At 42.0% G+C, this 27,949-nt stretch overlaps 1 pseudogene; it reads right to left on the bottom strand.

Annotated features, from left to right (window-relative positions):
- Positions 1-112: 112 nt before the first annotated feature.
- Positions 113-26,746, bottom strand: LOC141278291 (eukaryotic translation initiation factor 4E type 2 pseudogene; annotated as a pseudogene).
- Positions 26,747-27,949: the final 1,203 nt, after the last annotated feature.

Here is a 27,949-nt window from a genome sequence, read left to right as displayed (position 1 = left end):
TTTACTGCTTCATTTATGATATTCCTTTTTTTTTTTTTTTCAAACAGCTGGACTCCAGTGGATAGAAACCCTGGGGAGATGTGCTCAGAGTAACCAGTTCATTATAAAGAAGTTTTTTTCTTTTAATTTTAAATTTATTTTTTATTTATTTATTTTTGGCTGTGTTGGGTCTTCATTGCTGTGAGCGGGCTTTCTCTAGTTGTGGCGAGCGGGAGCTACCCTTTGTTGTGGTGGGTGGGCTTCTCATTACAGTGGCTTCTGTTGTTGTAAAGCACAGGCTCTAGGCGTGCAGGCTTCAGTAATTGTGGCACACAGGCTCAGTAGTTGTGGCTCACGGGCTCTAGAGCGCAGGCTCAGTAGTTGTGATGCATGGGCTTAGTTGCTCCGCGGCATGTGGGATCTTTCCAGACCAGGGCTCGAATCCGTGTCCCCTGCACTGGCAGGCAGATTCTTAACCACTGTGCCACCGGGGAAGCCCCCATTTATGATATTCTTAAGTGAAACTGGCATTTTCTTTGGTAAGTGGTATTTAAGAATACAATGACTACCAATACAGTTTGCTACCATTGCCTTGATTTGGGCTAAGCTCTCAGAAGTTGTTCCCCACCATTGCTTTTGCTCTGCTCGTGCAGATGTTAACACAATGAAAAAGGCAAATAACATATAAGTTTTATTGTAAAAATAGTTTTGTACTCACAGACTCCCGAAAGTATCAGGGACCTTGAGATGTTCATGGACCATTCTTTGAGAATCACTGCTCTAGGATACAAGCCTAGAAGTGAAACTGCTTTGTCAAAAGGTATGTATAACTTTATCTTTACTGGACAGTGCCACACCCTTTTTCAAAATAGTTGTACTAATTTATATTCTCATCAACAGCTCAGGAGATTTCCCACCACTCCACATTATCACTACCAGTTGGTACTGCATTGGTACTTTATTGTTGTTTTATGCTGCATTTGCAATGAAGGGAACTAGGTGGAGGAAGTAGTCATACATTTATTGGCTTTGTGGACTCAATCTTTTATGAGGTGCCTATTCAAATCTTCTGCCTGTTTTCTATTGGGTTACCTGACTTTTGCGTAATGACTTGTATGAGTTTTTATATGTTTTACATTCAAGTCCTTTGTTGGTTATATCTGTAGCTAATATCTTCTCTTAGGCTGTGGCTTGAGTTTTCACTCTCTTAGGTATCATTTCATGAATAAAAGTTCTTTAATGTCGTCTAATTTATCCATTTTTGTAGCTTTGCTTTTTGTATTATTTAAGAGCTCTTTCTCTATTCCGAAGTCATAAAAATTATTCCATATTTTCTTCCTAAAACTTAGTTTTTAAATTAAAAACACATTATTTATGGGACTTCCCTGGTGGTCCAGTGGTTAAGACTCCACCTTCCAATTCTGGGGACATGGGTTCAGTCCTTGGCTGGGAACTAAGATCCCACCTGCCACAGGGCAACTAAGCCCACATGCGGCAACTAAGCCCACACACTGCAACTACTGAGCCCATGCACCTCAACTAGAGGGAAGCCTACGTGCCGCAACGAAGATCCCATGTGCTGCAACTAAGACCCTATGCAGCCTAAATAAATAAATAAAATGTTAAAAAACACATTTATGTTAACATGTAATGAGTTTATTTTTAATAAAATAATTTAAAAATTAATAAAATAATAAAAAATTTTCAGTTTCAATTTCTAATGCAATAAATAGTCATAGATATAACTTTATAAATAAAAGCTCCATGGGGTCCTCAATAATGTTTAAGACTGTAAAGGGGTCTTGAAACCACAAAGTTCAAGAACCACTGTCCTAGAGAAACTTCTGCATTGTGCCCTAGAGGTAAGCACAAGATTTTCTTAGTAGCATTGTTCTGAATAGCCTGAAACTGGAAACAATTCACATTTATCAAAAGTAGAATAGATAAATTATGGGTTGAATATAGTTACTATGGGACAGTAGACAGCAGAGAAAGTGAACAAAGTATAAGACATGGATGCTGTATACAACAACATGGATGAATCTAACATAATATTGAGCAAAAGAAGACAAAATAATGTCTATAGTATGACTCCATATGTATAAGTTTTATAACAGGCAAAATGAAACTAGATTTAAAGGGTGCTTGCATCAAGATGGATAAACAACAAGGTCCTACTGTATAGCATAGGAAACTATATTCAATATCCTGTGATAAACCATAATAGAAAAGAATATTTAAAAGAATATATGTATAACTGAGTCACTTTGCTGTACAGCAGAAATTAACACAACATTGCATATCAACTATGCTTTAATAAAAAATTTTTTAAACATAAAGGATGCTCTTGCATAGCTGATAAAATACACATTAGTTGGTAAAATGCAGAAAAGCAATGAAATAATTTCCATAAAACACAGAATAAAGGTGATTTTAACTGGGGGTGGGATGGAGAGTTTGTGTTTCTAGGGAGCCAGCAATATTCTATATCTGGATCATAGTACTGGTTACATAGGTGTTCATTTTATAAATTATTCTTTAAACTATGCATATACATTTTATGCATTTTCCTATATATATTACATATGTTTCCTTTAAACTTCTACAAAGTCCTTATATTCTTCATAGAAATTTCACACACATTTTAAACAAATGTCATTTGATCTTTCAATTACCACCTGTGGTTCCTGTGAAAACCCTGTCTACATTAGTCAGGGCCCCACCAGAAGAGACATCATTTATTTGTGCAAATTTGGTAATTTGAGGAGAGTTTAATAAAGGGATTCTTTACAAAAGTGTGGGCAGGATTTAAGGAACCCAAAAGTGATAATAAAAAACCCTGGTATTAATAACTTAGTAGTTCCATTACCACACATAGGCTTGAAGGGGCAAGGAGAGAAAGCCAGTATAAGAACCAGGAAACAGAGCTGCTTGACAGGAGCTAGGACATCTAGTGGAAGGATGCAGCCTGCTCACAGTACAGTGACTATAGAAAGAGCGTGAATACGCTGACTGTACTCTTTTCCCTTCTTTCCTCTGATCCTCTCTCTGTGCTCCCTTGTTGATGAACCGGACTAGAAATCAGAAGGAAGTGATGCAGTGCATTTAGGTCAACCTCCCAGGGAATGTACCAGAAAGAAGAAGGGTAGAGAATAGATCTGGAGTGATGAGAAGCTGGTCACATGTCTACCTGAACCTAAAATGTTAGCCACCTCCATTATTTTTCTTTTAAAGCATGTGGTCTAGGGGAAAGGGAAACATGACTAAGTGAAATAAAACAGAGCTTGTATAATCCTTGCTTCTGCAGCAGGTCACAGGGCCTAAGCTGGTACTCAAGGCTACCTTCTATGTCCCATTTCTATTCTTTTTCTTTTCATTTTTTTGGCCATACTGCGGGACTTGTGGGATCTTAGTTCCCCAACCAGGGATCAAACCCAGGCCCCTGGCAGTGAGAGCATGGAGTCCTAACCACTGGACTGCCAAGGAATTCCCCTCCCATTTCTTTTCCTGTTATTTTCTTTTTTTTTTTTAATTTTTATTTATTTATTTATTTTTGGCTGTGTTCGGTCTTCATTTCTGTGTGAGGGCTTTCTCTAGTTGCGGTGAACGAGGGCCACTCTTCATCGCAGTGCACGGGCCTCTCACTGTCGGGGCCTCTCTTGTTGCGGAGCACAGGCTCCAGACGCGCAGGCTCAGTAGTTGTGGCTCACGGGCCTAGCTGCTCCGCGGCATATGGGATCTTCCCAGACCAGGGCTCGAACCCGTGTCCCCTGCATTGGCAGGCAGATTCTCAACCACTGAGCCATCAGGGAAGCCCTCCTGTTATTTTCTATCAGCACTTGGGCTGAATGTTTTTGTTCATTTTTTTTGTTTTGTTTTTTACCCATCTCCTTGTTCCAGGCTGCAGGAATAAAGATGCTTTTGCCTGCTTTTCTAAAACATGTTTGGAGAGACCTAAAATTCATACATATGGGATATGAGGCATGGTAGTCTTGTCTTCATTAGGCGAATGCACTTTTCCAGTGACCAGACTTGGCCCCTGGGCCAAAGAATGCTAGGAGGTTGTCCCCTGCATCCCTGAGTTCTTTTTTTTTTTGTCAGTTTTTTAAATTGAAGTATAGCTGATTTACAATGTTGTGTTAATTTCTGCAGTACAGCAAAGTGGTTCAGTTATATATATACGGTACATTCACTTTCTTTTAATATTCTTTTCCATTATGGTTTATCACAGGATATTGTTTTTGTTTTGTTTTGTTTTGTTTGCGGTACGCGGGCCTCTCACTGTTGTGGCCTCTCCCGTTGCGGAGCACAGGCTCTGGACGCGCAGGCTCAGCGGCCATGGCTCACGGGCCCAGCCGCTCCACAGCATGTGGGATCTTCCCTGACCAGGACACGAACCTGTGTCCCCTGCATCGGCAGGCAGACTCTCAGCCACTGTGCCACCAGGGAAGCCCTATCACAGGATATTGAATATAGTTGCCTGTGCTATACAGTAGGACCTTGTTGTTTATCCATTCCATATATAAAAGCTTACATCTGCTCACCCCAAGGTCCTACTCCATCTCTCCCCCAAACCCCTCCCCCTTGGCAACCACCAGTCTGTTCTCTATGCCCGTGGTTCTGTTTCTGTTTCATAGATAAGTTCATTTTTGTCATATTTTAGATTCCACATGTAAGTGATATCATGTGGTATTTGTCTTTCTCTTTCTGACTTAATTCCATTAGTATGATAATCTCTAATTGCATCCACGTTGCTGCAAATGGCATTATTTCAACCTTTTTATGGCTGAGTAGTATTCCATTGTATATGTGTACCACATCTTCTTTATCCATTCATCTGTTGATAGACATTTAGGTTGTTTCCATGTCTTGGCTATTGTGAATAGTGCTGCTATGAACAAAGGGGTGCACGTATCTTTTTGAATTATAGTTTTGTCTGGATATACGTCCAGGAATGCACTGCATCCCTGAGTTTTAAAAAGAGTCTTCCTGGGACTTCCCTGGTGGTCCAGTGGTAAAGAATCCACCTTACAATGCAGGGGAAGTGGGTTTGATCCCTGGTCGGGGAACTAAGATCCCACATGCTGCGGGGCAACTAAGCCCGCGCACACCACAACTACTGAGCTCGTGCGCCTCAACTAGAGAGCCTGTGTGCCACAAACTACAGAGCCCATGTGCCCTGGGGCCTGTGCGCCACAACTAGAGAAGCCTGTGCACGGCAATAAAGAGCCCACACACCACAACTAAAGATCCTGCATGCCTCAACGAAGACCTGACGCAGCCAAAACTAAATAAAATAAATAAATAAATAATAAAAACAAAAAAAGAGTCCTCCCTGGGGCTTCCCTTGTGGTCCAGTGGTTAAGACTCCGTGCTCCCAATGCAGGGGGCACAGGTTCGATCCCTGGTCCGGGAACTAAGATCCCACACACCACACGGTGCAGCCAATAAATAAATAAATTTAAAAAGAGCCTTCCCTATGCCATCCCCATGTAGCAGCAAGCCAATTACTGCTTAATATCAGCCCTTCTCTATATATTGGCTCTATGGCCTGAGGAACCCCTAATGAGCAGGGGGAAGTCAGCTTCCATGTCATTGGAACCACGTCTACTATACTTCCTATCTTCCATATGAAGACACTGAAGCAAAGAGAGTTTGAGATATTTGCCTAAGACTGCGTAATTAGTACAAGAGCTGAAGCTAAAAGCTCAGCCTCCTGACTTGATTAATTTGTTTCCCACACACTGGAGGAGTACATCTGTGTCTTATCACTAACAGGTGGACATGGAAAATAGCAGTAACATAATATTAGACTGTAATAAAGGTGACTCATGGCGGGGGGAGAAACACATAGTAGCAGATGTCCTCTATGTGTTAAGGCGCCATAGGGAATAAGACATTTGTCATCCTGCTGTCTCACTGTGCCAAGCTCCAGCATGGAAGATGTTTCTGCCCTATGTTTTTCCAAAGCAGGGCCTTTTCTAAAACAATTCAGTGTGATGACTACTCAAGTGCATTTTAATGTGTTTCCTAATGAATTTCCTTGGTATTGAAAAATAATACCATTTTTCTTTTGTACTCTCTCCTCTCCACTCCCCCAAAGGAATTCACATTGCTTTTTTTTTTAAGTTACAGAGGGTCCATACTAGCGAAGCAATAGGGCTCTTTCTAATCCATAAAACACCATCAAAACAGATATTTCAGAAGTCTGTAAGTGACTATGCATTTTAGGATTTCCATCGTCTTTCTGGAGTTAAACTGATCAATAGGCAGTAAGTGATGAGGCATAATGCTGGAAGGTGGGATGAGGCAAAGAAAGAAATAAAGAAGTGAGAATGAGTTACCCAAAGTGGAAACTTAGTTTGTAAGGGTTGGTGGCTCTTTACCTTAGTGATTTGAAGATGGTAATCACTATTTTATTGCTTTCATTATCTTTTTAATTTCTGAATTTTTAGATAGAAATCACCTGCTCTCTTGAACTTTGGCACAAAACTTTGTAAAAAAGGAGTGGAATTTGGGAATTCATGTTTTATAAATGTTCTCCATTCTGAGATGAGGGATGAGGCCTTGACTAACTTGGTCACCTTAGTCAACAGTGGGTTGAGATGCCTTGCTAAGAAGAAGAAGAAACAATGTTGCAAATTAATCCTGTGCTAAAACACTCATTGGGGAAAATTTAATATAACATTTAATTTAGCACTTCAGTACTCTATATCAAAGGAGAAAATAATGGGGGGATGCAGTCCATTCTTAAGTTGGTGGGGAAAGATGTTTTTGGATAGGAGAGCTTTTCACACATATCAAATCATGTAAGTTTGGTGGATGCTTTTTTCATCAGAAACGAAAAACCAGTCTACATTTTAAAAAATGACATCATTTTGATCTTCTTTGCTGTTATCTCATTAACTCTCTGACTCTGTACATTGAAGACCAGGATGTCTACCCTCATTCTCTTGGTGATCACATCCACTTTCCTTGCCTTAAGTACTGTCTATATCAGTGTTTTTCAAACCTTTTTTCATTATTGCCTTTCTCCAAAGAGCCATTTTAGATTTTTTCCCCTAATCACACTGTCCCGTGAAACTCTGACACTACATACACTCTGTATTTGTTTATGTGTTATGTGCTTCTGTGACGCTTCTTTGTATACCTTTTGCTCTAGGCAGACTGAATTTGCTATTCCACATTTTACCTTAGTGGTAAAAGGGTTTAAAGGAGTGATTATCTGTTCTCTTAATCCACATTGGCCAGGCATTAAAAGTAGAAATTTCCCTGGGTTAGAGCCACTACCATCATAGGTTTCCATAGTAGAGTGGAGCAGAGATTGATTGTGATGACAGATTCCCGGGAGAAGTAGTGACATTGCAATCAGGGATTGAGATTTTGGCACAGGGCGGGGAATGTGCCCTGTTTATCTTTGTGTTCCTACTTCCTGATTATGTCCTCTACCATTTGAAAGAGGACATATTAGTCTGCATAGGCTGCTATAACAAATAATGTTATAATGCTTTATAATGTTACAATGTTTTATTATGTTTCGGGCAGCTTTCTGAGTTATGTTTAAAATATATGCACAGATCTAAAAAAATTAATAAAAATAAAAGTGAAGTGCACAGATCTTAAGGTTCAGTTCAATAGGTTTTACAATCGTACACACCCATGTAATTAGCACCTGAAGTTCCAGAAAGTTTCCATACCCTTTTGTTCCTTTCTTCTTGTTTTTCCTTTATGATAGCATTTTTTTTAACTTCCTTTCTAATTAAATACCTTTCCTTCTCACTTTCTGATTTCTATCACCAGAGATTAGTTTTGCCTGTTCTTGGATTTCATATAAATGGAGTCATACCATGTACTATATTATTTTAGGTCTGGTTTCTTTCATTCAGCGTATTTCTAGATTCATTCATGTTTTTGTATGTATCACTAGCTCATTCCTGAGTAGTATTCATTTGTATGATTATGTCACAATGTGTTTATCCATGTCCTGTTGATGGATATTTGAGTTGTTTTCCATTTTTTAAGCTATTATAAATACAACTGCTATGAACATTTTCATAGAAGGCTTTTTGTAGACATATCTTTCACTTCTCTGGGGTATATACTGAAGAGCCAAATTGCTGGTCACATGGTAACTTTAATTATTTGAGAAACTGCCAGACCGTTTTCCAAAGCAGCTGCATCATTTTACATTCCCAAATGTACACAGGTTTCAACTTCTCCATATCTTTGTCAAAACTTGTTATTGTCTGTATTTTTTAAAAACATTTATTTGTTTGGCTGCATTGGGTCTTAGCTGCAGCACACAAGATCTTCATTGCCACGTGCAGGATCTTTGTTGTGTCATGCAGAATCTTTAGTTGCAGCATGTGGGATCTTTAGTTGCAGCATGCGGGATCTAGTTCCCTGATCAGGGATCAAACCCAGGCCCCTTGCATTGGGAGTGCGGAGTCTTAACCACTGGACCACCAGGGAAGTCCCTGTCTGTATTTTTGATTGAAGCCATCCTAGGAGGTATGAAATTGTAACTCATTGTGGCTTTGGTTTGCATTTCCCTAATGACTAATGATGTTGAGCATCTTTTCAAGAGCTTATTAGCCATTTGCATGTCTACTTTGGAGAAATAGCTATTGCCTTAGTCAATTCAGACTGCTATAACAGAACACCACAGACTGCATAGTTTATAAACAACAGAAATTTCTTTCTCATAATTCAGGAAACTGGGAAATTCAAGATCAAGGCACTGGCAGATTCGGTGTCTGGTGAGAGCACGCTTCCTGGTTCAGAGAAGGCAGTCGTTTCATGTGTTCTTACATGGCAGAAGGGGTAAGGGAGCTCTCTGAGGTCTTTTCTACAAGGGCACTAATCCCAGTCATGAGGGCTCTGCTCTCATGACCTAATCACCTCCCAAAGACCCCACCTCCTAATACCACCACAATGGAGGACTAGATTTCAACATAATGAATTTTAAGGGGATACAAATATTTAGTCTGTAGCATCTATTCAAATCTGTTGCCCATTTTTAATTGGGCTATTTGTATTTTTATTGAGTCCTAATTGACTTCTTTTTTTTTTTTTTTTTTTTCTTTTGTGGTACGTGGACCTCTCACTGTTGTGGCCTCTCCCGTCGCAGAGCACAGGCTCCGGACGCGCAGGCTCAGCGGCCACGGCTCAAGGACCCAGCCGCTCCGCGGCATGCGGGATCCTCCTGGAGCCGGGCACGAACCCTTGTCCTCTGCATCGGCAGGCGGACTCTCAACCACTGCGCCACCAGGGAAGCCCCTAATTGACTTTTAACAGTGGTTGAATTGAATGAAATGAGGAAGTCTGTTGTACCAGGGAAACCTCTTTTAATGGAAACTAACAGAAAATACAGCCTATACCAGCTTAAGTATAACTGGAATTTGTTATATCACAGAATTGAAAGTTCTTGGGATAGTTTTGGCTTTAAGAATGTCCTGATCCAGTGGGGTAAAAATGACAACAGGATCCCATTTCTCCCTATTCATCTCCTGGCTCTGCTTTTGCTGTGTAACACAGTTCTGGACAGACTTTTCAGTGATAGCACGAATATGGCTCCAGCAGCTCCAGGCGACATTGCCCCAGGTTCAGGTGAACTGGAAGTGAGCACTTGCTTTTCTCCCAGCAGCTTTGGCAAAAGACTAGTTGGTCCTGACTGACTGCAGATGAATCCCAGTTGCAGTGGCCAGGGGAACAGGTACACTCATAGTTTTAAGAGGAGTCATAGGTTCCATTCCTGTAGCCAGAGTTAGAGCCGACCCAAAGCTCATGGACTGCAAGTAGGGGAGGGGGAGTTCACCAGAGAGAAATTAGAATATGTTTACCAAAAGAAGAGGAAAATGGATGTTGAGATGTCAAAAACTAGCAAATGCCCATTACAGTGCTTCCCAACCATGGTCTGACTGAAAGTTGACATGATTTTATCATAGCAACTAAGCCAGTAGGTGTGGCTACAGGATAAAATATTATTGTTCTTATTATTATTATTAGGCCGCTCCTTGCAGCTTGCGGGAAGAAAGCACATTCTTTTTTGAAGACGGGGCTGAATTGCAGCCCCTACAGCTGCCACAAGCCCTGATCTCCATCTGGCCATTCTGCTTTTGCCAATATGCACACTCACAGAAGGGAGCTGGCGTGTTGCTGTGCTCCACAGAACTGCTTTGGCTTCTTTCGTGATTCCCTTGGATCAACTCTCAGTAAGTCATTCTCTTCCTTAGATGTCTTCTCTTTGAAAGATTTCCTCTGCCTGGAAGGCTTCTGCCTCAGTCACTCTAATGACTGGCTCTCTCATCTCCTTCATGTCTCTGCTCACATGTCCCCTTATCAGTGAGTTCTTCTCTGATCATCTAATAAAATAGCAATCCCCTCACAATCCTTATTCCCCTTCCTGGCTTTATTTTTTTTCCAAAGCACTTACCATGCATAATTGAAAATGTGGTTTTCTATATTTATCCTCCGTCTTCTTTGATTAGAATATAACTGATGACAGGTCAGGAAATGTTTGCTGCTGTCCCTAGGGCCTACAGTAGTGACTGCACATAGCAAATGCCATTAAATACATGTCAAATGAAAGGAAAGAAAGAGGAAGATAGGAAAAAAGGAAGGAATAAAACTGATATAACCACATGAATCATCTAAAAGTTGGTAGATACCACTAAACCCTTCTCTTTCTGATGCAGACTTCACATCTAAGAAGATCATCTAACTTCTCTATGCAAGTCAAGCATATCACCTCTCGCAAGTGAAGAAACTTGCAAAACCAGGTCACTAAAAATTGGAATTTTAAATTAAAGACAGAAAACGTATTTATTAACTACTTTCTTATATCAGATACCATGTTACAAGCTTTCGCATACATTATCTCATTACTCCTCCCACCCCCAACAACACGTTGAAACAGGTCTTGTCATCCTTTTTTAACAGGCAAAGAGACTGAAGTCCAAAGAAGGTACTCAATGTCACATACACAACTGGAAGTATGGAATTTAAATCCAGATTTGTCTGATAGCAACACATAAGAAACAGACTTTTGTGCTAAAACAAGAGGAGAGCGGCCAAATTCCTGAAGCACTTGATAATAAAAATGAGAATAGTATAAAAGGGTTATATCATAGAGCAGCGGCACCTAACCTTTTTGGCACCAGGGATCGGTTTCGTGAAAACAATTTTTCCATGGACGGGGCAGGGGGATGGTTCAGGCGGTAATGCGAGCGATGGGGAGCAATGGGGAGTGGCAGATGAAGCTTCACTCGCTCGCTCAGCCACTGCTCACCTCTTGCTGTGTGGCCTGGGAGGCGGGGACCCCGGTTACATAGGACAGAGTAAGGAATCACTTTTACTATGCATGGGCTGCAACGCTCACTATCACAGTTACCCAGCCCAAGGGAGACACCATCTTCTTACAATGGGGGGTATTTTTTTTCTTTATAAAGTCTGTTATGGACTGAATGTTTGTGTTCCCCCTAAATTTATCTGTTGAAGCCCTAATCCCTCAATGTGATGGTATTAGGAGCTAGGGCCTTTGGAAGGTAATTAGTTTTAGATGAAATCATGAGGGTGGAGATCCCATGTTGGGATTAATGCCCTTATAAAAAGAGGGAGAGTCATCAGTACACTCTCTCCACCATGTGAGGCTACAGCGAGAAGGTGGCTGTCTGCAAGCCAGAAGATGAGCTCTCATCAGTAACCGAATTGGCTGGCACCTTGATCTTGGACTTCTCAACCTTCAGAACTGTGAGAAATAAATTTTCGTTGTTTAAGCCACCCAGTCTATGGTATCTTGTTATAGCAACCCTACCAGACTAAGACAAAGTCTCAGAAACATACAGCCACTAGAACTACCATATGATCCAGCAATCCCACTCCTGGGTATTTATGCAAAGAAAATGAAAACACTAATTTGAAAAGCTATATGCACCCCTATGTTCATTACAGCATTATTTACAATAGCTAAGATATGGAAACAACCTGAGTGCCCATCAATAGACAAATGGATGAAGAAGATGTGGCATACATGTGCAACGGAATATTAATGATAAAAAAAAATGAAATCTTGCCATTTGCAACATGGATGGACCTAGAGGGCATTATGCTAAGTGAAATAAGTCAGACAGAGAAAGACAATCACTGTATGATTTCACTTACATGCAGAATCTAAAAAACAAAACAAATGAACAAACATAACACAACAGAAACAGATTCTTAGATACAGAGAACAAACATGTGGTTGCCAGAGGGGTGGGAGGAGGAGAGAAATAGGTGAGGGAGATTAAGAGGTACAAATTTCCAGTTATAAAATAAATGAGTCATGGGTATGAAATGTACAGTATGGGGAATATAGTCAATAATTATGTAATATCATTGTATGGTGATGGATGAAAACTAGATTTATCATGGTGATCATTTTGAAATGTACAGAAATATCAAATCACTATGTTGTGTACCGGGAACTAACAGAGTGTTATAGGTTGATTATACTTCAAAAACAAATAGACCAAAAACTCATAGAAGAAGAGATCAGATTTGTGGTTACCAGAGGTGGGAGGGTAGGGGGAGGAGGAATTGGATGAAAGTAGTCAAAAAGTACAAACTTCCAGTTATAACATTAATAAGTAGTAGGGGTGTCATGTACAACATGATAAATAAAATGAACACTGCTGTACACTATAAATGAAAGTATAAATGAAAGACGACTCGTCACAAAGGAAAAAATTTTTCCTTTTCCTCATCACAAAGATAAAAAATTGTTTTTCTCTTTCTTTAATTTTGTATCTATAGGAGATGATGGAGGTTCACTAAAGTTATTGTGGTAATCATTTCATGATGTGTGTAAGTAAAATCGTCATGCTATACACCTTAAACGTACACAGTGCTGTAAAATAAAAAATGGAAGAAAAAAAAGAAACTGGCTTAAGGGAAAAAAAAGAAACATATAGCCACACAGCATCCGAAACTCTCTCTTAGGAGAGAAACCTGTTTTCACAGTAAAATGACAACTAATGAAAATAGAAGGAATGATGGAATTTGGAAATCATCAGTGGAAGCTATAACTAGTAGATGAATATTGGCTAAGGAACAGAATATTTACATAGTTCCCAAAAACCTCCTATAAATCATTTATTCATTACAAAAGAAAAATAGTATCTTTACAGTGGAGAAATCTGGCAGACACTACTTTAACCAGCAATCCAAGTCAATTTCAGTGGTATTATTAAGACAAACCAATATCATGTGCCTTCTCATATAATGCTCTAAGAAGGACCGAGTACCACTTCTGTGGAATTCCTGCCAACAAGGTATAACCTGAATGTCATCATGAGGCAAGTTAGACAAACCCAAGCTGAAGGACATTCTACCAAATAACTATCCCATATTTTTAAAAATGTCAAGTTAGAGAACATTAAAGAAAGGCTGAGGAACTGTTCCAGATTAAAGAGACATGACAACCAAATGTGACACATGACCTAAGACTGGATGCTGCCCTGGGAAAATAAAACGGCTATAAAGGACATTACTGCGGCAATTAATGGAATTTGCCTAAGGACCATGTATTAGATAACAGTGTTGTATCAATGTTAACTTCTTGTTTTGATCATACTGTTGTGGTTATATAAGAGAATATCTTTTTCTCAGCAAGTATTCTGCAGTGTTTAGGGGTCTCCTAACATATGATATCGCCAATTTACTCTCCAAATTTCAGAAAAAAAGTCATACCTACATACTATAGAAAAAGAGAGGGGGAGGGGTGGGGGAGAGAGAGAGAATGATAAAGCAAATGGGCTAAACTGTAAACAATTGGTAATGCTGTGTATAGGGCATACAGATGTTCCATGTATTATTCGTTCTTCTAAATTTGAAAATACAACAAAATTAAAAATTACAAAATGTGCTTTTAATCTCAAACAAAGACCCTCTCTGGATGTTAATCTGTGGGCTGGTGAAACACTTCAGGTAATTACCATAGATATTTCTTAAAAGCGTTCGAATTATTTTGCAAGTCAAAATAAGAAACTCAGAAGAGCTGCAGAAATGCATAGCACTAATTTCTATTGGAAATGTAATCTACTCTTTTTCTCTAAGTGCTCATCAGCTATTCCCGAGTACTGGTCATTTTGTCAGTAGTGGTGGTTTGCAATGAGTCCTTCTGCAAAACAGAACATTTTATGATTCCAATTTTGTTAATGGAAATAAAATGTATGCAGAGAATGAAGGCTGAAAGAAACAACCATGAATCTAGTCAAAATAATTTCAAATGACTTGGCCTTATTTTCTTAATCTTGATGTTAATTTTTTAAGCATTCATTCCATACAGGAAGCCTGAATAACAGCAGTGTTGTTTAGGGAGAAGACAGTGGGTATTTTTTTTTTTTTTTTAATAAAAATACTTAGAGGGCTTCCCTGGTGGCACAGTGGTTGAGAGTCCGTCTGCCGATGCAGGGGACGTGGGTTCGTGCCCCGGTCCGGGAAGATCCCACATGCCGTGGAGCGGCGGGGCCCGTGAACCATGGCCGCTGAGCCTGCGCGTCCGGAGCCTGTGCTCCGCGACGGGAGAGGCCATAACAGTGAGAGGCCCACGTACCGCAAATAAATAAATAAATAAATAAAAATAAAAATAAAAATACTTAGAAATCGCATGTGGCTACCTGTCTCTTCAGTTTCTTCATTTATCAGTTTTCTAAATTACCTTTTTCCACTATTTCTCTACATTAGACTGTCCACCAGTGTTTACTGAACACCTTCTAGGTGCTATGCAAATATAAAAGAAGATCGTGACATGGGTCTCTGCGGCAGAAACTAGCTGCCTGTTCAACATCTGTATCCTTCTCGGAAACAGACTACCGTCATTGTTCAGTGCATCAGTGTACTCAGCTAAAAAATATTTCCCTTGCCTTTCCTTGCAGATGTGGTGCCCAATGAGATACAAACAGAAGTTGCAAGGTGAGGCTTCCAGAAAAGGTCTTTAAAATTCAACTGGGAGGCCTACTCTTTTCCCTTCATCCTTTCTTCCACCTTGCCTGGAACACAAAAATGATGGCTGGACTTCCAGAAGCCATCTTGTAAACACAAGGATAAGGCTCACACCCTGGGGATGGCAGAGGGAAGAGCTAAAAGAGGCTTGGACCATGATGCTCTCTTAGGGTCCACATTATCAGTCCTGGCCAGCTTTCTCTGGACTCCTTTGAAGTGAGAGAAAAATCAACTTCTATCTTATTGAAGCCATAGTAAAGGATCTCTGCAACCAGCAGTTGAATACAATTTTTAAATTATACAGTCCCTGATTTTAAGAGCCAGTTGAGGAGAAAAAACTAGCACACATAAAACACTTAGAGAACATATGTAGCTGGGTGGTATGTAGTTAGGAGACAGCATAGGTAGAAAGGGGGAGAGCTTTAGAATCAGTTATCCTTGCAGTTCTAACCTCAGCTTAGCATTTTAGGGTGTTTGACTCTGGGCAAATTACCTAATCTTTTTAAAACCTCGGTTTCCTCTTTTATAAAATGAGGATGACAATGATTACCTTGTGTATTTGTAATGAGAAGCAGAGATAATGGGACTGGCCCTTAATAGGTGCTCAATAAATGATGGTAGTAATTTATAAGCTATACAAACTCACAGCAGGATGAAATCTATATGGGTTAAAATGATCAAGAAAGGCGTAGAGGGCTTCCCTCGTGGCGCAGCGGTTAAGAATCCGCCTGCCAGTGCAGGGCACACGGGTTTGAGACCTGGTCCGGGAAGATCCCACATGCCGCGGAGCAACTAAGCCCGTGCGCCACAACTACTGAACCTGTGCTCTAGAGCCCATGAGCCACAACTAATCACCCACGTGCCTCGAGTCCGTGCTCCACAACAACAGAAGCCACCGCAATGAGAAGGCCGCGCACCACAACGAACAGCAGCCCCCTCTCGCCGCAACGAGAAAAAGCCCGCTCACGGCAACGAAGACCCAACGCAGCCAAAAATAAATAAACAAAAAATAAGAAATGAAAAGAAAGGCTTAGCGAATAAGTTGGATTTTGTTGCCAGTGAAGGACCGAAATGTTCAGGATGGATAAAGGGGAAAGGTATTACACATGGGTACAGGGAAGGCATGGGTAAAGACACAGAGACTGGCTGAATATAACATATTTGAGAGTTACAAGGAAATCAATATAACTGGTACCGTAGAGTTAAGGAAAATAGAGCAGCATAGATAGGGTGAGATCAGGGTGGCATAGATGGGGTGGGATCAGGCTGAAAGTCAAAGAGAAGATATGTGACTTGCTATGAAAGGGCACAGGAGAATCTGTAAGTTTCATACAAAAAGAATTATCAAAACAGACATAATGAAAGCTCATCACACTAAGGTGCTCAGTTATCCTGAGTGATTTTCTTTTAGAACAAGTGACAGGAAATGAGCCTAAGTGCCAAATGGAAGGCAAGCATCTAACCCAAAAAAGTGGTCATTACTTTAATGGAAACACTGCCTAATAGCAAACATTAATCTAGTTTCTAGAAAGGTGCTGTGAGGTAGCTTGAGTCCACACAAGCTTCCTTCCTGTGGTTTTTGTATAAAATGAAGACTTTTTATAAGATTTTTGGTATTTGGCAAAGGTCTTTTCCACTTTAATCTTTTCAATTTAATCCAGCCAATCATACACAGTATGTTTCTCTCTATGAACCATAAGACACCAGCAGACACTCACCCATTTTGATTCTAACAGTGCCTTTTTCACTATTGCGCTTTAAAAAACTCACTTAGTAATGCCATTGGTTTCCAGCAGATATTTCAGGACTTTCCCAAAGTAAAAATTAAGAGATCCGTTAAGCAATCCCTCCACTCTTTGGCTTTCATAGAGTCACCACAGTATACAATAAAGCTAATTATTGTTTTTCCTATATGTTAGGATGAAGACTGGTAAACTAAACCAGCCAACAGACCTCCTGAAGGCCTGTACCTCCCCGATAAAACCCACCCACAAGTTCCAATCTGAAATTCTTCTCTTCCTTCTCATAAGCTGAAATAACGTATGTAATAGGAACTACAAACAAATGGTATAAAGCTTGTCTGAGTAATCACGTCTCTGAGGGGTCATGGAGAAGGCACGAACTTGGATGAGAAGACTTGACCTTGAGTCCTGACTGTACAAGTAAGAAGACTGGAGAAGTTGGGCAACTCAGATTTCCTAAACCTCAGGTGGGTCTCCTGTAACATAAGGATTATAACCCCTTCCTACTTTAAGAAGTCCTTCCTTGGGAGGATTGCATAAAATAATGTGTAAAAGTGATCTGTAAGGCTTAAAGAATTTTAAGAGTGTAATATTTTCAGTAGACACGGAGGGTGCCTACCCACTATGTTCCTGTCTTTGGGGAACATCCCCATCACACCCTTCCAAAAGGTGGACCCAAGCAGTCATATCTGAATAATAATAACAATGATAATTTAAAAACAAGAGCTACCGTTTAGAATGATGAATAACTTCTAGGGATGGACAATGGTAGTGGTTGTACAACATGTGTATGTACTTGGGAATTCCCTGGCGGTCCAGTGGTTAGGGATCCGTACTTTCACTGCTGTGACCGCCGTTAGATCCCTGGTCGGGGAACTAAGATCCCACAAGCTGTGTGGTGTGGCCAGAAAAAAAAAACACACAAAAAAGGTGTATGTACTTAATGCCACTGAACTGAACTGTACACTTTAAAATGGTTAAAATGGTAAATTTTATGTTATGTATATTTTTCCACAAAACAAATTAAAAAAAAAGAACTAACACATATTGAGGACTTAGTGCCTTTCTTATAATCATTAACAAGGATTATTTTATTTCATCCTCACAATAACCTCTTGCAGTAGGTGCCAATGTACCCCCATTTTACAGAGGAACAAACAGAGACACAGAAAAGCTAAGTAACTACCACAAGGTTACACGGCTAGTAAGTGGTAGAGCTCTGTTTGAATCTGGACAGACTCCAGAGCCCTGTCCCCACTACCAATCCCTTCCCCCTCCACCCATCAGAGGAGAGCTCAGGTCACAAAGTCTCAGGAGCTTGGCTTATCAGACTCTTACTCAGGAATCTGGTATAAGAGATACTGAAATTCTGGTCAGAGAGTGCTTGGCTCTAGACTCTTGATAAAAACCTGAGGTTTCTGGCTCCAAGGCAAGTCAAAGCCTCATGTGACCCAAAGTTATAAGGGAACAGGAAACTAAGAGCAGGCAAAGAAGAAAGGCAGTCCAAAGAAAACAAGAGCCCGGGGAGGGGAGATGGGGTGTGTTGAAGACCTTTCCAGTTCCTACGTGTGTCTTGCACTTTGTATCTTTTATTTTTTTTTTTTTGCGGTACGTAGGCCTCTCACTGTTGTGGCCTCTCCCGTTGCGGAGCACAGGCTCCGGACGTGCAGGCTCAGCGGCCATGGCTCAAGGGCCCAGCCGCTCCGCGTCATGTGGGATCTTCCCAGACCTGGGCACAAACCCGTGTCCCCTGCATCGGCAGGCGGACTCTCAACCACTGCGCCACCAGGGAAGTGGAACTTTGTATCTCTGTGATTGTTCTATATGCTTATCCACAAACCTCTTTTACTTAGGCTGCTCCAATGAGCTGTATAATTTGCAACCTAATGAGCTCGAATTATTCTAATAAAGTATTTCAAGAGGGAAGAGAAGTTGCATATGCAAAAGTATCTAGAGCATAGCTCTTTATAATAATTAAACATTGGAAGAATGGAGCCACCCAATAACTAGGGAATAATAAATTATACTATGTCCATTCAATGAAATATTATGTAATCATAAATGTGCATAAACAGAAAAAAGTGGAATAATTACAATAGGGAAAATATATGAAAAGCTGTGAATGCAGGAATGAATGGTATGTGTGTGTGAGTGTGTATGTGTGTTCTATATTGTTCAAAAACAGCATTAAATTTTTGAGAAAAGCTTGAGGGCTCTTAAAATCCCCTTTCTTAAAATATTTGATAGAATTATCAGGTATGAGAACTGGAAATAATTTTAGCAGTCATTTAGTATAATTTTTCATTTCTTCAGATTCTGAATACCTTTAGTCCTGAGGAGTCCTCTGTCCTCCAGTACAGTGGCTGCCCACCTTCAGCCTGAACACCTCTGGGGACAGAAGTGCCAAAGTTTCTCCTCTCTTCAGCTGGCTGGTTACAAAGTTCTCCCTTATGTTATGTCTGAAGTTTCTTCCCCTTAGTTCTAGTTCTCTCTGATGGGGGTCAAGTCTATCACTTCTTTTTTTCTCCCCGAAATGATCACTGCAGTAGACAATTGCTCTAAAAGTACAATCACTCTCGTAGCAGCCTCTATTCCCTCTCACCGACAAATACTTGAGAATTCCTTCTTGGAGCACTGTGGAACACACAAGCTTCCCTCCAGGTGGAACATTATTGCCAGTGTCCCAGGAAAAAAAGCACATACATGTGAACAGAAGGATGAAGAGTAGAGCCCTAGAAGGGAGTGGGGGCCAGCTGCAAATGGAAAACCCAGCAAAGCGGTCATGGGAAAACAGCCAAAGTGGAGACTGACTTCCAGTTCCCCAGCAGACCTTCTTGCCTTGGTTTCTAGAACAGGTGATGCCATACCCAAAGCTGTGTCATATCTCAGCATATCAGAGGCCCATGGAGTCAAAATAAATGGAAAAAATCCCTCAAGCTAGTTTGAAAAAATAGGTGGTTTGATTACATTGACTATTCAATGCCCCCCATTTAAAGCTGTTAGGCAGACTATCTTGGTGAACACTGTGGGTAAGATGCTGCATAAAAGGGATAACCCCTTGTCCTAACCGGCATAGAGTCAGCATGCTTCTGATGGGAAAAGATAACTTTCAAATACTTCAATGTCAAAGAGAAAGGAGAAACAGGAGCAGCTCTAGAAAACATAAGAGATTCAAAAATCTTGGTGGAGGGATGGATTGGGCGTTTGGGGTTAGCAGATGCAAACCATTACATATAGGATGGATAAACAATGAGGTCCTATGGTATAGCACAGGGAACTATATTCAATATCCTGTGATACAATGTTCATTGCAGCACTATTTACAATAGCCAGGACATGGAAGCAACCTAAGTGTCCATCGACAGATGAATGGATAAAGAAGATGTGGCACATATATACAATGGAATATTACTCAGCCATAAAAAGGAACGAAATTGAGTTATTTGTAGCGAGGTGGATGGACCTAGTGTCTGTCATACAGAGTGAAGTAAGTCAGAAAGAAAAAAAAATACCGTATGCTAACACATATATATGGAATCTAAAAAAAAAAATAAAGGTTCTGAAGAACCTAGGGGCAGGACAGGAATAAAGACACAGACGTAGAGAATGGACTTGAGGACACGGGGATGGGGAAGGGTAAGCTGGGATGAAGTAAGAGAGTGGCATGGACGTATATATACTACCAAATGTAAAATAGATAGCTAGTGGGAAGCAGCCGCATAGCACAGGGAGATCAGCTTGGTGCTTTGTGACCACCTAGAGGGGTAGGATAGGGAGGGTGGGAGGGTGGGAGACGCAAGAGGGAGGGGATGTGGGGATATATGTATACGTGTAGCTGATTCACTTTGTTATACAGCAGAAACTCACACAACATTGTAAAGCAATTATACTCCAGTAAAGATGTTAAAAAAAATCCTGTGATAAACTGTAATAGAAAAGAATTTTTAAAAGAATGTATATATATTTATAACTGAATCACTTTGCTGCACAGCAGAGGTTAACACAACATTGTAAATCAACTACACTTCAATTTAAAAAAAGAGATTCAAAAATCTTGAACAAATGAGACAAAAACTAAAAAAGCAAAAATACGGACAATGTACCTAACCACTTGGTCTGACAAGACCCTCGCTCATGAACACATTATACACATGTGCACCCATCCACACGCACACAACAGGAGGGCAAATCCAAATGTCTGTTCTCTTTGGAATGTTCATGGTAAATCTGAGCGTAGGCAAAAGTGAAGACCTCCCTGGGATCTAAACAAATCTTAGGAAGCAGACTTTGCTTCCTATTTTAGCCAGTATTGCTCCTATATTCGCCTGAGCCCTCCACGATTGTCTGGACCCCAGAATTCATTCTTTTTTGTGGGGGGGTGGCTACGCGGACCTCTCACTGTTGTGGCCTCTCCCGTTGCGGAGCACAGGCTCCGGACGTGCAGGCTCAGCGGCCATGGCTCACAGGCCCAGCCGCTCCGCGGCATGTGGGATCTTCCCGGACTGGGGCACGAACCCGCGTCCCCTGCATCGGCAGGCGGACTCTCAACCACTGCACCACCAGGGAAGTGCCCCAGAATTCATTCTTTATGTTCCTGGAGTTTATATCTTTGCCTGATCTTCTTATCCAACCTGACTTTATTTGTAATAGAAGCACCTCTATTTGGCCCCTTTACTCCTCTACTTTTTTAAGGAAAAAGCATTAATTAGAGGGTGTTCAGAAGTTGGAAAGTGAGAAGAAATTAATCTATACACAAAAAGGAAATGCCTGTCACTCTCATATCTTTCTCTGAGGATCCTCCTAGCCTTCAAGGATATGTTTTTAAAGAAAGTCTTAATTCAAAGAACTGCAATCTTCACTCACAAGAATCAAATAAGCTACTTGGAGGTTGCTGTATGACTCTTAATCATTACTTATTTGAATCCTAGGTGCTCTGATGAGAGGTCGTTTTAAGAGCATGCTTGTGTCAACCTTTAAGAGGTTTCTGTCTGGGCATTCTGGATCATCCTGGTATTTAAATCCTGGGTTTACCAGGTGATGAGAACGGGAGGTAGGTTTTTCCAGCCACTAGAGACAGGCACAGCCATGCGCATGACGGCACCCATCAAGGCCGCCTTTTCTTCAGATGTCTCACTTTCAGAATCACAGAATCTAGCAAATAAAACATTAAGGCCACCATCAACCAGCTTCCCATTTCCCTTCCTCCAAAAAGGGGCACGCAAGAGCCCACGGAAACAGGCTGGACACACAGGCCCTGCTCACCTGGGAAAATGATTTCAGTCGCTGTCTTCAGCTCCAATTCCTGCACTTAGAACACGCATTATAATCTAGCTCCTAATCTGGCTGGATTCTGCTCCAGTTTAATTGACCAAGGCATCATCCCTTCCAAGCCGCCTCAGCGAAACCAGTGTAGCCCACTGGATGGAATGCTAAGTGCAGCCGCGCCTCGGAAGGAAAGAGAGCACCACCGCAGGAGGGAAGAAGGGAGGGCATGAGCAGAGACTGTACCAAATAAGAAACACATTTTTAGAACATGGTGGGCTTGGGGGAAGAGGGGAAAGAAATCAACAAAACGTCCCAGTGATTTCATGGCAGAGCTAGGAGAGAGCATTTACAGCTATTCCAGGACACTCCAACAGAAAGCTTTTCCTGGACGCACAGACCTTCGCAACACTGACAGCCCTCAGGTGACCGTGCTGGTTCATACGTGTGGTCATGATGTCACAGCGTGAGAAGAACACAACAGAATGCCCAAGAGGCATCTGGACAGCACATAGCAAAAAAGAAGAAAAAAAAAAAAAGGCTGAACTCCCCTCCACAGAACCCCATTAAAAACCAAAGTGTGTCTATTACAAAGTCACATTTTCCGTTTTTCTGCTTTATAAAGTCAGCAATGCTGGAGGGTAGGAATGGGTGCAAAAGGGGAGTGTGAGGCTCATAGATGTCCCTTCAGTGAGCAGAAGGAAGGACTGGCTGGACACCTCCCACCCATTTCGGACACACACACACATGTCCAGATTCACGCTATGGTTCCTAGGTCACTTCCAGTCTTATGCTATATTGAAATAATGTCTTCCTGAAACCACACAGAGACCACACGCCCACAGATCTCCCCCCCAACTGTGAAACTATTCCCGCAGCATGGCCAGGATGAGATTCTTCCAGCAACAGGATGCCAAACCCTTCCACAGGAAAATAATTCACTTGCCACTATTTTTATTTGCATCATCCCCCAGATAGGATTAGTTCCTTCTCTGAAGAATTCCTACTTGGAAGAAGTCACTGTGACCTGTCAGAGTGCAGGGAGCTATCATGTTGCTGTCAAACCTCCAGGACAGGAGGTATCAAAGGTATCAACCTGGCTGCTATTCTGTTCAAAGTTCTGTGAGCGGGTGGGATGGCCTGGGGTTCTCCTGAAGTACCAGAAAGCGTAGTTGTACTGCAAGGGATGCTCTCAGATCCAGGACAACAGCCTTCCTCTTGCTGCTGCTCTGACGCCTGTCCCATTCCTACGCTTCCTTCTCACCATCTTTCTATGTGATGTTTTCTTCATTGTGATCATGGTCCCCACTGTCATCATCTTTCAAGGCCTTGGACTTGTTCACTTTCTTGCTGCTTGTCGCCACTGCCTCACAGAGTGAATCTATCACTTTTACATGATGATACTCAGGGCCATGTCATGGGTGTGTGAACTGTGCAGCAGGGCCCTGTGCTCATTTAATGCTCTGTTGTCATCATCTTGAAATTCTTTTTTTTTGTTTGTTTTTTGTTTTGCAGTACGCGGGCCTCTCACCATTGTGGCCTCTCCCGTTGCGGAGCACAGGCTCCGGACGTGCAGGCTCAGCGGCCATGGCTCACGGGCCTAGCTGCTCCGCGGCATGTGGGATCTTCCCGGACCGGGGCACGAACCTGTGTCCCCTGCATCGGCAGGCGGACTCTCAACCACTGCGCCACCAGGGAAGTCCCTTGAAATTCTTAATAATTTTTTGAATGAGGGAAACCACTCTTTCATTTTGTACTGGATCCCACAAATCATGTAACCAGTGCTGAAAATATTTCAAAGAGCTTCATGTCAAACCTCCCCATTCATTTGGCCATTCTTTTTACAGAACCTGATTTAGGGTCTTTTAACCATCCTGGTTGTTCTTCTCGAACTTCTGTTCCCAGAACTCACCACAGCCTCTACACATGACCTAGTCAGTGAGGAGTACAGTGATACCTCAAAGACTGCTGTTATAAACATGATTGTATGTATATTTGTAGCAATAGAAAGCAGTTAGTGTTTACCATGTGACTGGCATTATGTTAAGGACATTACATGTGTTATCTTAGGTAATCCTCACATCAACCCTGCTAATTAAGAGACAGATTTGTCCCCAGTTTGCAGATAAGACGACTATGGCTTAGAGAGGTTACATAACTTGCTGAAGACCATACAGTTACAGGTGGCAAAGAACTCACACCCAGGCCTGACAGACTCTTTTACAGTAGATGTACTAGGGCTTCTCCCGAGTTATTAGAGACACTCACTACCTAGGTGGCTAGAGGTGGCACACACTGAGCTAGTAACCAATTCCGATTGTACTGTCAACTAATTTTGATCTCTGGTGATTCAGCCGGGAAGGTCTCTTTGGATGTTAACTGAGCTATTCCCACATGGCCATTTCCTTTTCCAGGCTCATGCCCTCTGTTAGGTTCTTTCCACTACGATTAGCCTCTGTATTAGTTTCCAACTGCTGCTGTAACACATTATCACAAACGTAGTGGGCTTAAAACAATATAAATGTATTATCCTGTAGTTCCGGAGGTCAGAAGTCGGAAATGGGCCTCACAGGGCTAAGGTGAAGGTGTCGGCAGAGATGCGTTTCTTCCGGAGGCTCTAGGGGAGAATCTGTTCCTTGCGCCTGTCCATCTTTTAGAGGCTGCCTGTGTTCCTTGGCTTGTGGCCATGTCACTCCAATCTCTGCTTCTGTCATCATGTCCCCTGCTCTGACCATGACCCTTCTGCTTCCCTCTTATAAGAACCCTGTGATTGGGCTTCCCTGGTCACGCAGTGGTTGAGAGTCCGCCTGCCGATGCAGGGGATGCGGGTTCGTTCCCCGGTCCGGGAAGATCCCACATGCCACGGAGCGGCTGGGCCCGTGAGCCACGGCTGCTGAGCCTGCGCGTGCGGAGCCTGTGCTCCGCAATGGGAGAGGCCACAGCAGTGAGAGGCCTGCATAACGAAAAAAAAAAAAAAGAACACTGTGATTACATTCAGCACTTGGATAATCCACAATAATCGCCCGATGTTCAGGTCAGCAGGTTAGTAACCTTAATCCCACCTGCAATTTGTAATTCTCCCTTGCCACGTAACAGAACATATTCACAGGTGCAGGGGATGAAGACGTGGACATCTTTGGGCGCCCGTTATCCTGTCCACTGCAGCCTCCCGACACACCGCACACACCAGCTCCTCGTGTGACCTGGATTGCAGGGCTTCCCCCTTCCTATGGATCCTGCTCACCTTCCTACGGACGCATTCTGGTTCTTCTGTGTTCAGTCAGTAAACATTTATAGAGCACCTATTACGTGCTAGGCATTTTGCTAGGGGCAGGAGAGACCAAGAAAAAAAGACATTGTCCCTGCCCAGAAGGTGCTCACGTTTTAGTGAAGCTGACAGAAAAATCATAAAAGACAAGAAAATATGGCAATTACTGGGATAAAAGGGAGCATAGGTGGTGAAGGGGCCCTCAGGACTTGGGGTCTAGGGTGGGAAGGGATATGCAAAGACATACCTTACTGCTCCTATTCCTATCAAGATCCACAAAATCAAAACGGTAGGATTCATCATGAAAAATGAAGATCTGTCATCTGGTCTCAGGCATCGCTACAGTGTCAATGCCCAGTGATTCCAGGCAGGGCTGGGCTGTTCAGAAGCCAAGAAGCAAAGGGGCACACAGATCTCCTTCTGTGCTCTGAAGGCCTTGCTTCAGCCTGGGGTCAGCAGCAGCCAGCAGGAATTACTCATTACCAAGGTGAGGAGGACCCCTGCCAAGTGGAATAAGCTATTTACAGTCTTCAAGTGGGATGGGCTCAACCCAGGGCGGGTGATACTCTCATTTCCCCAGGCTCAGCCTGATCTAAGAAATGGGTTATTTTAAAAGTTGAAAAGGGAAAAAAATTGTTAGATTAAATATACAAAGATGTAGTTTAGTTCCTCTCTGCATCTCAAATGTGGAGTCTGAGGAAGGAGCCCGAACTCCTAAGCTTTCAATGATTTATGTTTGTTTTTAGATACTGTATCACAGCCCAGGACCCCGGATGTGCCTGGACTGACCTTTGTTCCTACCTGCTGGCCACTTTGTAACTGTTATCAGAAGAAATCCGCAAGCTATCATGGGAGTCTGTAGGTTCCTGCCCACTGACATTTCAAAGGAACCAGCTGGCTTTGTTTCCAGCTCTATACTGAACTCTGCTGTCTCCTTTCAGAAACACAAGTAGATGTGTGTGTGAGTGTGTGTGTCTGTGTATGTGTGTGTTTTCATTTTCCTGTTTAACCTGAATAGCTATGACAAACCAGGGTCACTTATTTTTAAAAATCTGTTTCTCTGTCTCTCTCTGTCTCTCTCTCTCTCTCTCACACACACACACGGAAATTTCCTTCCTAGTGGAACATAACCAAAATGCTACTTAGATGACACTGAATTCATGTTAAATCAGACGACTTTGTGAAATCACTAGTATTTGTAGAGGGCTTTATAGTTGGCCAAAGGTGTTCTTGGCCGTTGAATTCTGCTCCTTATAAATCTTGTGAAACGCTGTCCTGGTTGGGGGTCCATTAAGCCTTAAGGTCCTTTCACATGCAGAGACCCTTCTGAACACATGGACTGAATGGGGACTTCGTGTGTTTTACTCTGAATGAAATATATCTGCCCTTCATCTACAAAGGACTAAAGCCAGGGGTCAGCTGTACTCTCTGGGGAGTCCCATACCTGATATGTGGCCATCAGCCTCAGACTGAATACCTCCTGCAAAGGGGGCATCACCTCCCAAGGCATCTTTGCTTGGTTCTGACAGGTGGCCAGACAGAGACGTTAATAGATTCCCCTAGCACATCGACAAGAGGGTCTCGAGAGGACACCTTCAAGGGGTTTGGTGTGGGCCATTACAGGTTCTCTATATTGGAATCAGCCAACCAACCCGTTCAGATCTTTTCTCCTGGATAATAGGAATGACAGGGAGTCACACATAAACAATGCACAAGGCCTGCTGTTTATCCCAATACTTGAAGTACTGAGCTACCCTGTGGCTAAAGAAGACGTTGTCCTGCATCTTTGCAATAAACTTCACTAGTGAGGGGAATATGGACGCTTCTCCTCCTTGAAACTTTAAAAAGTCAAATATAAAGTTCTAATTATCATGCTCATTCTAAAAGGGAGGACACCAAGTCTCAAAAAGATCAAGCTATCAACAAGGGCTCCTGGCTAGGAAGTAGCACATCTAGCTTCTGTAACTTCGGCTACAGATGTTAGTGAATTAAAAACACACGCACTCACACCCCCATCAAAAATCTAAGTGAGGCACTTCCCTGGTGGCCCAGTGGTTAAGAATCTACCTTACAATGCAGGGGACACGGGTTTGATCCCTGGTGGGGGAACTAAGATCCCACATGCCGCAGGGCAACTAAGCCCACACACCACAACTACCGAGCACGCAAGCCACAACTAGAGAGCCCACGTACCACAAATACAGAGACTGCAGAGCCCACGCACTCTGGAGCCCGGACGCCACAACGAAAGATCCTGCGTGCTGCAACTAAGACCCGACGCAGCCAAAAATAAAATAAAATATATATATATATATTTTAAGTCTAAGTGAAAATTTAAAAAAATTAATTAAACCTAAACTTAAAATTTTTTTCAGTTAATGTATGGACTTTATTTTCTTTTTTTTTCTTTTTTTTTTTTTTGGACTTTAGATAATAAACCAAAACAAAAATCTATATCATGACTTGGATGAACCTCCAGGGAATTATGCTGAGCAGAAAAAAGCCATTTCCAAAAGGTTACATACAATCTGATTCTAATCACAGAACGTATATGAAATGACAACATTTTAGAAGGGAGGCTAGATTAGAGACAGGACGGGGTGGGGGTCAGCAGGCTTCAACTCTGAGCTGGGCGGTGTGGAGACCGCAGCCTCTGCCCATTGGCCAAGCGCAGAGTGAGCTTTAAGTCAGATGATCTTCCCTGAGCCAATCC

The sequence above is a fragment of the Tursiops truncatus genome, chromosome 1 (genome assembly GCF_011762595.2).
Source record: "Tursiops truncatus isolate mTurTru1 chromosome 1, mTurTru1.mat.Y, whole genome shotgun sequence".
Lineage (NCBI taxonomy): Eukaryota > Metazoa > Chordata > Mammalia > Artiodactyla > Delphinidae > Tursiops > Tursiops truncatus.
Note: the sequence above shows the minus strand (reverse complement) of the source record. Positions and strands in the feature narration are given on the sequence as shown.